At 44.8% G+C, this 13,271-nt stretch overlaps 1 long non-coding RNA gene across 1 annotated transcript; it reads right to left on the bottom strand.

Moving 5' to 3' along the window:
* Positions 1-289: 289 nt before the first annotated feature.
* On the bottom strand, positions 290-12,705 carry LOC113478944. Its single transcript, XR_003398165.1, has 3 exons — positions 12,610-12,705; positions 12,449-12,515; positions 290-379 (listed from the first exon to the last, which is right to left on the bottom strand). It is a non-coding gene; the product is annotated as an uncharacterized LOC113478944 (long non-coding RNA).
* Between the last annotated feature and the right edge of the window lie 566 nt (positions 12,706-13,271).

Genomic DNA, 13,271 nt, shown 5'->3' with positions numbered 1-13,271 from the left:
ATTTTCTCTTCAAAACCTGTGGCCCAAATTCTTAGGAACACATTATAGTCCCTAAAAGGACAGAGGAGTATGCATGCATGCACGTGTTTACATGTTTGTTTAAAAAGCAGAGCTGATGAGCTAAATTATGATGCCTTTGCATAAGAATCAGTGGAAATTTGCCTGAATAAGAGCAAGAGCACCTCCAGATTTCTGTGTTTTTTTCTGATCAGAAGCTGCTCTGCACTCAGTGTACCTTATATTGGTTATTTTTGTCAAAAATATAAATAGTACAAGTTAGGGGGTCATGCCTAGAAGCCAGCAGCCACGTTCTCTGCCTCCTCAGGTTCAGAACGCCTCTTGTTACGGAAGACTGCAGCTCAGATTTTTAATTGTTCAGCTATACAGAGGAGAATAAAAAAATAGTTAAATGTTTCTGAACCCTAATCTTACATTGGCTGTCAGTTTTCTGAAGAGCATTTTTTATCTTAGAATACAGTCCAAAACAGTAAGAAAATACATAGCACAGCATCAGGTGCAGGAGCATCTAAACCTGGATGGTTTTAGAAAGATAAATTGTGTGTTTCAATTTGATTGAGAATATCCTATGGACATTGGAGTGAAAGGTTTCTTATATTGACAGCACAGGCTGGGAGCTCGTTCACCTGGTTCCATTCCCTGGCCTTAGCTAGCAACTCCTAGCACCACCTTGGACAGACTAATCACCTCCTGGTTACATTTAGGAAAAACAAGCGAATGGCTTTCCAAGGCTTTTTTTTGAGAATTCTCCATGATGTGAAATGATTAAATCAGGATCAATGGGGCTTCTAAAAATACATACTTGTTCAGCCACAGGTTGTTTGCTCCAATGCAGGAATTACCAGGTTAAATTATACATTGTAAGCAGGAGTTCAGTGTGGATGATCATAAGAGTCCCTGTTGGATTTAATATCCATGAATTAACTCATGAGAAGTAATAAATGCAGTGGGACAGTTTGTGCGATTATCGATTCCAGCTCCTGCCCTCTTTTCAGAACATTTGTGAAGCAGGTCCCAAGCCATAGTGGTTTACAGCCCGCACTGTAGCCCTCATGGAGTGCACCATCGATACATTGCTGCTAGGATACAGGGCACCGAAAGGCAACAAAAGGGGCTATGTGTTTTATTATTCAAGAATATCTGCATTATGGACATGAATGTAAGGATAAGCAAATCTTCAGGATGGAAGCTGAAAATCAAGGGGGTCAGAACAGACATTTCCTGTCCCTATAATTATGTAAGTAGCAGACATTTGGCACTTCTTGTGCTATTTTTTTTTTCTTATTTGCTTTGAAGCCTCAGACACTGATCATTATTGACGTCCAGATGAAAGCCTTATGAGAGTAATGGCTCAAACCAGCAAGACAAACCCTACTATTTAAAATATGATACATTAGGAGAGATCTTTGTGTGCTGCTGACAGACTATCTGACCTCGTTGAAAGCAACTTTTTCCAGTGTGAGCTTTTAGGCTTAACCATCTATCAAAAGTAGAGCACCCAATACTGTCTTAAGGCAGTGGTAAAGGTTCCATGTAACTTCAGTGTCTGAACCCATCAGCCCTGCTCTTATTCCATCCACCCAGCACAGTGAGTCAACTGATCGCATTTAGGAATTTGCTGTACATCCGTAATTTATTATGCTGTCATCTTGGGGAGAAGTGTTGTTGAAGAAGAATGACATAGTCCTTTCTTTATAATTTATTGCCCCAATAAAATTAATCACCCAGCCTCCAGCTCCTAGAAAACTCCACAGAGAAAATCAGATTCTAAAGATGAGCCATTCTTATCAGTGGCAAATGGAGTAAAAAGTGAATCATAGCTGTCATGGTTTATCCCCAGCTGGCAATTAAGCTCCACACAGCTACTTGCTTGCTCTGCATGCCCGCCCAAGAATGGGGAGGGAGAAGCAGGAAAAATAAAGATAGTATAAAGATAGTTTAATAGGACAGAAAAGGAAAATAAAATAATAATAAATCATAGAAAAGAAGCGATGCACAATACAATTGCTGACCACTTGCTGACCGATACCTAGCCAACTCCTGAGCTGTGGTGTCTTCCAGCCAAGTCCACCCAGTTTACATACTGGGCATGACATCATGTGTTATGGAATACCCCTTTGGCTCATTTGGGTCAGCTGTCCTTGTTGTGTCCCCTCCCAGCTTCTTGTGCACCCCCAGCCTTGCTGGCAGAACAGTATGAGAAGCTGAAAGTCCTTGACTTACTTAGTATAAATACTGCTTAGGAACAACTAAAGCATCAGTGTGTTACCAACGTTATTCTCACCCTAAATCGAAAACACAGCACTGTACCAGCTACTAGGAAGAAAATTAACTTTATTCCAGCTGAAACCAGGACAACTGCACAGGCCTCGATGCAAAATACAAATGACCTTGGAGCAACAATCAAACTTTAAAAGGGACAGGTGACATTATAATGGAGGTCTGCTACAGGCCACATGATCAGGAAGATGGAGCAGATGAGCCCTTCTATAGACAGATAGGAGCAGCTTCACATTCACAACCCCTGGTCCTCCTGGGGGACTTTAACCACCCTGATATCTGTTAGAGGGACAACACAATGGGGCATAAGCAATCCAGGAGGTTCCTGGAATGCATTGATGATAACTTCCTTCACCAAGTGATAGAGGAGCCAACAAGGAGAGATGCTATGCTGGATCTTGTTCTCACCAACAAGGAGGGGCTGGTGGGGAATGTGAAGCTCAAGGGCAGCCTTCGCTGCAGTGACCATGAAATGGTGGAATTGAGGATCCTTAGGGCAGCAAGGAAGGTGCACAGCAAGCTCGCTACCCCAGACTTCAATAGAGCAGACTTTGGCCTCTTCAGGGATCTGCCTGGTGGAGTACCATGGGGAAGAGCCCTGGAAGAAAGAGGAGCCCAAGTAAGATGGTTAATATTCAAGGATTACCTCCTCCAAGCTCAGGAGTGATGCATCCTGACAAAGAGGAAGTTTGGTAAGAATGCCAGGAGGCCTGCATGGATGAACAAGGAGCTCCTGGATAAGCTCAAACATAAAAAGGAGGCCCTCAGAGGGTGGAAGCAAGGACAGGTATCTTGGGAGGAACACAAAGAAACTGTCTAAGCAGCCAGGGATCAGGTTAGGAAGGCCAAAGCCCTGTTAGAATTAAATCTTGCTAGGGATGTTGAGGGCAATAAGTAAAGCTTCTATAGGTATGTTGGTGATAAAAGGAAGACTAGGGAAAATGCAGGCACCCTCTGGAAGGAAACAGGAAACCTGGTTACCCAGGATATGGAGAAGGCTCGGGGACTCAATAACTTTTTTGCCTCAGTCTTCAGTGACAAGTGCTCCAGCCACAACACTCAAGTAGCAGAAGGCAAAGTCAGGGCCTGGGAGAATGAAGAACCACCCACTGTAGAAGGTCTGGTTCAAGACCATCTAAGGAACTTGAAGGTGCAGAATTCCATGGGACCTGATGAGATGCCTCCATGGGTCCTGAGGGAGCTGGCAGATGTAGTGGCTCAGCCACTATCCATCATATTTGAGAAGTCATGGCAGTCCAGTGAAGTTCTCACTGACTGGAAAAGGGGAAACATGACTCCCATTTTTAAAAAGGGAAAAGGAAGACCCAGGAAACCACAGGCCAGTCAGTCTCAGCTCTGTGCTCAGCAAGATCATGGAGAAAATCCTCCTGGAAACTATACTAGGACACATGGAAAACAAGGATGTGATCGGTAACAGCCATATGGCTTCACTAAGAGCATATCATGCCTGACAAATGTGGTGGCCTTCTATGATGGAGTTACAGCGTTGGTGAATAAAGGAAGAGACACTAATGTAATCTACCTGGAACTGTGCAAAGAATTTGACACTGTCCCTCATTATATCCTTGTCTCTGTATTGGAGAGACATGGATGTGATGAATGGACCACTTGATGGATAAGGAATTGGCTGGATGGTCACACTCAAAGAGTTGCAGTCAATGGCCCAATGTCCAAGTGGAGAGCAGTGATGAGTGGCATTCCTCAAGGGTTGATACTGGGTCCAGTGCTGTTCAACATCTTTGATGGCAACGTGGACAGTGGGATTGAGTGCACCCTCAGCAAGGTCAGCAACACCACCAGAGGGACCTTAACAGGCTTGAGAAGAGGGCCTATGCAAACCTCATGAAGTTCAGCAAGGCCAAGTGCAAGGTCCTGCACATGGGTTGGGACAATCTCAAGCACAAACCAGGCTGGGTGATGCATGGATTGAGAGCAGCCCTGCAGAGGGCGGGTTGAGGATGTTGGTTGATGAGAAGCTCAATATGACCTGGCAACATGCGCTTGCAGCCCAGAAAGCCAGCTGCATCCTGGGCCGCATCAAGAGAAATATGGCCAGCAGGTCGAGGGAGGTGATTCTCCCCCTTTACCCCCATCTTGTGAGACCCCACCTGGAGTATTGTGTTGAGCTCTGGGGCCCCCAACATAAGGAGGACATGGACCTGCTCCAGCAAGTCCAAAGGAGGGCCACAAAGATTATCAGCGGACTAGAGCACCCCTCCTATGAAGACAGCCTGAGAGAGTTGGGGTTGTTCAGCTGGGGAAGAGAAGGCTCCAGGGACACCTGATAGCAGCCTTCCAGTACCTAAAAGAGGGGATGCAGGAAAGATGGAGAGTGACTTTTTACAAGGACAGGTAGCGATAGGACAAGGGTAATGGTTTTAAACTGACAGAGGGAAGATTTATATTAGATATAAGGAAGAAATTCCTCACTGCAAGGGTGGTGAGACACTGGAACAGGCTGCCCAGAGAAGATGTGGCTGCCCCCTCCCTGGAAGTGTTCAAGGCCAGGTTGGACAGGGCTTTGAGCAACCTGGTCTAGTGGAAGGTGTCCCTCCCATGGCAGGGGGGTTGGATATAGATGATATTTAAGGTCCCTTCCAACCCAAACCATTCTATAATTTATGATTCTATTTTCCACAGAAGACTTGAAGATGAGTAGTTGGAAAAGGTTGTATTGATTTGGAAGCACCCCCACACTTAAGTATATTTTTTCATGTAATTTGCAATTGTTCCAGGATGCAAGAAGTCATCTACCCAGGACAACTGCGATTTAAATAAGGGAGATGCATGCCAATGACTGCTCTCACAGGACTGACAAGACAGAAAATCCAATCCAGCATCTGCTTTTAGTTTGGCACTCCAGCCACCTCCCAAGGAAATGTATGATACAAAGCCATGATCTTGCATGGAAGGCAGGGGGAAACTCTCAAAAAAATTTCAGGGCATGCAACTGCTTTGCAACTCAGGGCACCACTCCACCACCATGGTTACTGCAAGGAACCAGGTAAAAATGCAAGAGATTATGAAGGTTTTTAGGCTTGTGGACAGAGCTGTGAATGAATGCCAGGGTTGTTTGTCCTAAGCCATTCCATCCATGAAGCTCGGTGTACAGGGGTAGGTTTGCCTGGACCTAGGAAGACTGTACTCGCCTTAGCACCACTTGGCACGGCACACACACTCTGTGACTCAATGGGAAAGTGGCTGCACAGCTGAACAGCTTCTCCCATTGCTCCATCAGGCAACGGTGTGCTTTACACTGATGTGCAAAGCCCATAACTCCTTCCGATATAGATTTTACTACTTCATTCAAGGGTTAGCAAATTAAGACATGGAAACTTACAATCATAGAACCATCATCTAGGTTGGAAAAGACCTTGAAGATAATCCAGTCCAACCATTAACCTCTCACTGACTGTTCCCAACTACACCATATCCCTCAGCGCTATGTCAATCTGACTCTTAAACACCTTCAGGGATGAGGACTCCACCACTCCCTGGGCAGCCCATTCCAACGCCTAACAACTCGTTCTGTAGAGAAATGCTTCCTAATATTTAGTCCAAACCTTCCCTGGTGCAACTTGAGGCCATTCCCTCTTGTCCTATCACTTGTTACTTGATTAAAGAGACTCATCCCCAGCTCTCTGCAACCTCCTTTCAGGCAGCTGTAGAGGGCGATGAGGTCTCCCCTCAGCCTCCTCTTCTCCAGACTAAACACCCCCAGTTCCCTCAGCCGCTCCCCGTACGACCTGTGCTCCAGACCCTGCACCAGCTCCGTTGCCCTTCTCTGGACACGCTCGAGTCATTCAATGTCCTTTTTGTAGTGAGGGGCCCAAAACTGAACACAGGAATCGAGGGGCGGCCTCACCAGTGCCGAGTACAGGGGTAAGATCCCTTCCCTGTCCCTGCTGGCCATGCTATTGCTGACACAAGCCAGGATGCCATTGGCCTTCTTGGCCCCCTGGGCACACTGCTGGCTCCTGTTCAGCCGGCTGTCAATCACACCCCCAGGTCCCTCTCTGACTGGCAGCTCTCCAGCCACTCCTCCCCAAGCCTGTAGCGCTGCTGGGGGTTGTTGTGGCCCAAGGGCAGCCCCCGGCATTTGGCCTTATTGAAACTCCTCCAGTTGGGCTCAGCCCATGGCTCCAGCCTGTCCAGGTCTCTCTGCAGAGCCTCCCCACCCTCGAGCAGATCAACACTCCCACCAACTTGGTGTCATCTGCAAACTGACTGAGGGTGCACTCGATCCCCTCATCCAGATCATCAATAAAGATGTTAAACAGGAGTGGCCCCAACACTGAGCCCTGGGGGACACCACCTGTAACCAGCCGCCAACTGGATTTAACTCTGTTCACCACAACTCTTTGGGCCCGGCCATCCAGACATTTTTTTACCCATCTGTACTGGGTCTGTTGAGAAAAAGAGGGGAAGGGGAGGGGAAGTGATAGAGCAACTTGGTGGGTACCTGGCATTTAGCCAAGGTCAAACCACCACACCAGCAAAGCGTGTGCCCATCTAAGCCACAAGCAGCCAGTTTTGCCAGGAGATTGCTGTGGGAAACGGTGTCAAAGGCCTTACTGAAGTCAAGGTAGGCAACCTCCACAGCCTTTCCCTCATCCAGTAAGGAGGTCGCCCTGTCACAGAATGAGATCAGGTTTGTCAGGCAGGATCTGCCTTTCATAAACCCACGCTGACTGGGCCTGAGCATCTGGTTGTCCCGCATGTGTTGTGTGATGGTACTCAGGATGAGCTGCTTCATCAGCTTCCTGGGCACTGAAGTCAAGCTGACAGGCCTGTAATTTCCCAGATCATCCTTCCAACCCTTCTTATATACAGGCATCACACTGGCCAATTTTCCAATCTGTTGGGACCTCCCTGGTCAGCCAGGACTGCTGGGAAATGATGGAAAGCAGCTTGGCAAGCACCCAGACAGCTCCTTCAGCACCCTCAGGGGTATCCCGTGTGGTCCCATAGACTTGTCTGTGTCTGTGTGATGCAGCAGGTCACTGACTGTCTCCTGGACTGGGGGGGGTCGTTCTCCCAGTCTCTGTCTTCTGGCTGAGGAGGCTGGATTCCCTCAGTACAACTGGTCGTAGTATAAAAGACTGAGGCAACAAACTAAACAGCCTTAAAAATTTTCCAGTGCCTCACAGTTAGTTTCAAAGAGTTTTGAAGAAAAAAAATCAGTGCCAGAAATCTGAACTCCCACTACCTATTAGATCCAAATCCACACCAGCACTATAAAAGAAAGCTGAAGACTATTCAGCTGAGTGAACAGGGAATATAATTTTTTGAAATCTTTAGAATATATGCAGAAATCAATAGCACCATCCTAACTTTGCCACTAACTTGCTATGGTTAGAGCACTTAAACTCTCCATTCTCCCTTATTCCTGCCTATAAAGTGAAGACAATACTGATGACTGCTCCTATTACAGAAATACTGGAAGATTTAATGAGCAAATTTTTTTTCCAACACTGGAAGTATGTAAAGTACTCAGCAAATCCTGAATGTTACCACCAGCACTTGAGCAGTGGTGGATAGCAAGAGTGCCCACACTTATAGCTAAGAAGGAAAAAGCTGTTTCAGAGATGGAACCAAAATTGAAATTGGTACAATTTCTACAAGCCAGTTATGGTATCATGATTGCATGGTCCAGCACTCACTTAAAAACCCAGACACTGTGGAGTCACACAAGCTATTTGTGGCTTTTCACAATCAAGAGAGTGACTCCCTCATCTCCACAAATACATCTGACTGTTGCTCCTACTGGTTCTTCACATACAATTTGCCGTTATGTAATTTAAAATCTCTATGCCAGAGACAATGAATTCATTCAAAGGTCTTATGGAGGAGAGATTTACAGACTTGGTTGATAAATGCTGTACTTCAGCCTAGGCTGGTTTTCCATGGCAGATTAACAGATGAAAGCTACCAAAAATTATTATAAAGTCCAGGATAAGAAACTCAGGTAGTATAAAAGTACCTTCAGTTGGCTCAGGATGACTTACACTTTGAGGATCTGGCCATAAACTAAGAGGAATCTTGCCAACAGAGCTTTTCCTCAGCAATTGTCTATCTTACAGAAGCCAGTAAAATCCCAAGTAATTTCCTCTGTTAAACCCCTCTTCCAGCAGAACTGGAAAAGCGTGCCCAACACCATCAGACCCATCTGTAAAAGTAATTCAACTTCCCAGATCGATGATTAGTATTTCAATTTGTTCACTATGCTTATCAAAGAAGCTTGAGACCCAGCTACAATTCATAAGGAAACGTATTTTTCAAAAGCATCTGAGCTGACATGTTTACCAAAGAACACTATCTGACTCACTGAAATCAAGATCCTCTTCAACAACGAAAACCATTGGAAAAATAGGCTTTGTGTCTTGCCCAGACATCAGTGGGCTTTGCTCAATGATGAAACACAGATTGATCACCAGCAGCCTAAACCCACAGCATGGTAGGTACCAGCAGTTAGTTTTGTCCTTGTAGACATCTTAAACATGTTCATAGCTTTGCTCATTTAATTGATTTCATTAAGATCAAACTATTCACACCAGTAAACATAAACATTTGGTCGAATAAGCTTTTATGATAAGATTTTGCCCTGCACTGGAGTTTGCAAAACAGCTCTGTGCTATCAGCTGCTACATATCTATTAATCATACCATATAACCTTTGCTCACAGTGCTTGCATCTTCACTCTAGCCTGAATTAAAATTGTGCATCATTCATATCCCTATGGCTGAAATCCCTTATGTGTTTGCAGCAATTAAAAAACCCCCATAAGCATTAGTTGAAGAAAGGTGCAGTTGATGTACTGGGGGTCTTTCCCTCTCCACATACTCATTTGATGCTTTTATCTTGAAACACACCATTTGCTCACCCCAACACAAGTCCACTTTTACCTGTCATATGTACTTTTTTTTTTTTTGCATACCCCAGACCTGGCCTCCTCTCCCCAAGTGCTTCCCCACCTGCCTGCCCTGGCCCTCTACCTTCACCCCCAGTACATGTGTGCACACAGACATTACCTTCCTTCCTGATACCTCTGTCATAACACACAGGCCCCCAGTAAGGTGGTAAGTGACGGCAACCGTCATGGGAAGGTGGCCAAGACACAAACAGAAATAGATGGCAGTGCTCCTCCAAAATATGGCCCATGTTTGTGGCTTGGGTTGTGGTCTCTAAGGAGCCTAGCAGAATAAATTTTTTTCTTACTACTCAATTCATTGTAGAATTTAATTTCATTAGGTTTATAGCTTTCATAAAAAAATGTATAGCTAAATGTAGACAAGAAAAATATATAGTACATACAGAAAATATATCCTATAGGAACCTTTCAGCATCATTTCCAGGTACCATATTTTCCTGATTATAAAACCACCCCTTCGCATCCCCATCTGTGCAGTGTGACATGACAAGCCCAACACAGTAACATCAAGGAATTGATCTGCCACCAGCTTATTACAGTCATTTACTTAAAAGCAACTTTGGAATACAAGTATTTTGACCTCAAGTACTTTGAACCATCTCCAGGCAACCTCCTTGTAGGATCAGGTGAATATAGTCCCATTTCCACCATGACATGAGGAATAATGTTATTTGATCTCAGTCTTTTTATCTTTCCTAATGCTTTTGTCTCTTTTGCCTACTCCTCCTGTTACCTGGTGTACAATATGTTCCTTAAGAGATCCAGGGTGCATTGTCTCAGGGAAATGGCAATTAATTATTAAACCTGTCTCAACACCTGGAAGACTGTTAGAGAGACAATCTGTAAGCTAAGCACTGATGTTTATCTCTGTAACACAGCACTACTGCATGAAACATGGCAGCCAAACTGCTGCACAAGCCTTTTTATTTTTAGGAATTTCCTTACAGTGGAAAAGTGTTTTTTGTTTTTTGTTTTTTTGTTTTGTTTTTTTTTTTTTTCCAGAAAAAACAGAATTGCTCTGTGGTTAAATCCTCCCTTCTGTCCTCTTCTGGGCAGGCATACATCACCATGCAAAACCTCACGCTGATTTTAGTACTCTACTTATCACTTTTGCTATGTAAACAGTCAGGAGCTGGAAACCTCGATCCAGGTTTAGATCCATCACCTGCCATTTGCATGCCAGTTGATTTCTTGCAAGGTTACACATGCCTACAGGTCATCTAGTTACTTTTAAGATTGTCCGTGGAAGGGGAATGTGATGGGCAAGGGCTGAGGATCTGCTGCTAGCAAAAAAACCCCAAATGGTGAGGTAAGATTTTTGTGCCCTGAAGCTGTCAGATAAACCTTTGGTGACTACATCTCCTGAGATTCACAAACTAGGAGAGCAGGCAGACTGAGAAGATGGCTAAAACCCAACTGCACTATGTCAGTTTGGTGGACTCCAGTGAAAAAGCACCAGTTGCCTTTCCTTCCTAGCAGGAACAAAGCAGGAACAATGAAGAAAGCCCAAATGTCCTTTTGAGCTTTATTGTGCCACTGAAATGAAACAGGTGCAAAATTAGTTCATAAAGACTGAACAAGATTTTAGAAGGCTGTGCCAGAGAAATCTGTGGAGAAGTGCCAAAGCCAGCAGGATTACGGAAAGGTGCTGCCCTGAAAATAGCTTCGTGGATGGGAAACATTCATTAGTACATTCTGCCTTTATTGCTATTACTATTATTGTTTCATGGTCTGTAGTAACACACTAAAAATCCCTCTAAGGGATCTAAAGCTATTGTCCCAATCACTGTGCAAATAACATTAAAAAGGCAAGTAATCCAGCAAGCACTAACACAAGAGTCCAGGTTTCTTACATCTTGTGGTCACTTGTAGGTACAAACTGAGGCACTTTTAAAATACTTATTAATGCATTCCCCCCCTTATGAATTTTGGTATCTAATAAGATGTGAATTCATCTGTTACCTTTCTTCCTGACACATGACTTCAGGGTTCCTCTCTGCTCCAGCTAGCTGCCTACTTGCACAGAACTTGCAGGAATTCAATTAGCTTTGAGCCCACTCTCCATCAGCCAAATTAAATCAACTGGTTTATTCAACAGTTACCTGAGGACGTACAGAGCATGATCACCCAAGTCTCATTTCCTGAGGAAACCAGACTTGCAATTCCTACTTCTAAGAGCTAATTACTTGCAATGGATGCATGAAATAAATGCAAAGATAGGAAGAGAAGAAAATGGCAGAAAGGCTGAAGATAGGTAATAAGAAACCAATCATGCTGCTGTGCAAGAAAATGAACATTAGTCACAGTCCAATGCTGACAACTGGCCCCAGCTTCGCAACCTGTCAAGGCATCTAAAGAAAGCATAGGCAGTCAGGTGGGAGATGTCAAGGTGGAGTTTTGTCTCATATCTTCTCAAATGTGTAAGGCAGAGGGAAGGAAAACTCCACTTGAGGGAAAGTTAACTAGTAGGAAGTGGATGAACAAAAGTGGTTATGTGAAATAAGCAGGGATGAGCTGTTTATGCCCAGATTCAGCTGTGCTTATCCAAGGAGACTGACCTGTCTCCAGTCTTGCCCCTGTGGCTCTGAGTTCATCCCTATGCCACCCCAGGAGCTCATCTTCCAGCTGAGCAGCTCATGAAAATACTCCTCCTGCTTCAGCCAAAGTGGAGCAAGGGGAAGCTTACCTTATAAATGCAGCTTGTTCTGACAGGAGCAGGTTGAGAGGTGCTCCTGCAGGCAGGTCAAGAGGGGCAGTAAGCCTTTTCAATGCCATAGCTGTTTGCAAAGGGGTGTCTGTCCATGTCCTCCACAGGGCAACTGATCTCGTGGGGGGACTCTGTTTTCAAGACCTTCTTTATGAAAGGGCAACACTTGGGTTTTCAGTGTGGGGAAGGGAGGGGAGTCAGCTGTGTGTTGAGACACAACGTGTTTCTGTCATTGTCTGTTTGATGGGAGACTTCTAGGCTCTCACTTCCCTCATGGGCAGGTACTGGAAGTTTGGATGAAAAGAAAACCTGATTTTTTTTTAAAAAAAATGTGCTTACTCGGTTGCACGTTTGGGCTGATGTGGCTCTAGTGAGAGGCAGCAGACTACAGGTGCTAGTGACTGAGTGGTGGGATATGTAGGCTGTGGTAACAAAGAAAGGCAGAGACAGTACAAGGGAGTACCAGGTTCTGTGGAGGTAGGGCTACTCACCAATTCCATTGTTTCATATATCCATAAGGCAATGTCAGATTTTACATTTGGTCATCTGGAGCCAAGCCTGGAATAGATAAATGTGAGAATTATTAGCTGAAGCTGTGACAAATCAGACATATGCTCAGCCTCTAAAAAAACTTCTGCTCTTCTTCCTCTACCTGCATTGAGAGCAGGAGATGACAGACTTAGCAGCTCTCTCCATTTTCCAGCTCTCTGCTGGCAGAGGTACCTTGTTCCAGGAGGTTTTTTTCCACTGGCTAAGCCTGATGCTTTAAGGCCCATGAAGGCTTTAAAGCTACTTACAGATCGCAAAGTGACCTTTTTTAGGCTTCCGACTATGAGGCTGACTCGTGCAAACTGAGAGACCCTGAACACAGAGAGCAAATTCTCTTTCGTATTTCTCAACTGTCACGTAATCATTAGTTATAAATAATAAATGTCACATGGCTTGCAAAATATATATCCAACCTATTTAAGAATACTCAGTGCTCATGATGAGCTTTTTATCTTAAACTGTTTTTGGTCTCAACAGGTGTTTTCAGTCTTTTACTGCAGGACTACCTATGGGAGGGAAGGAGAAAAGTAAATACCATATATTATACTCCTAAACGTGAAGACAAGTGATGGGGGTAAGCCATTCTTGGACAAGAACCCAGGAGGAATGAGGGTGGACTCGTGCATGCAGCAGCCATCGTGGTTGCAGTGATTTGCAGAAAGCTATGCTTGCTGGCTGCCAGACATTAGGCAAGCTCCATCCTTACCATCTGGCCCACAGCTCCACTCCCAGCCCCTGGGAAAGGCCAGGAGGCAGAGTGTGTCC

The sequence above is a fragment of the Athene cunicularia genome (assembly GCF_003259725.1).
Source record: "Athene cunicularia isolate RWA chromosome 3 unlocalized genomic scaffold, athCun1 chr3_part1, whole genome shotgun sequence".
NCBI classification, from domain to species: Eukaryota; Metazoa; Chordata; class Aves; order Strigiformes; family Strigidae; genus Athene; species Athene cunicularia.
Note: the sequence above shows the minus strand (reverse complement) of the source record. Positions and strands in the feature narration are given on the sequence as shown.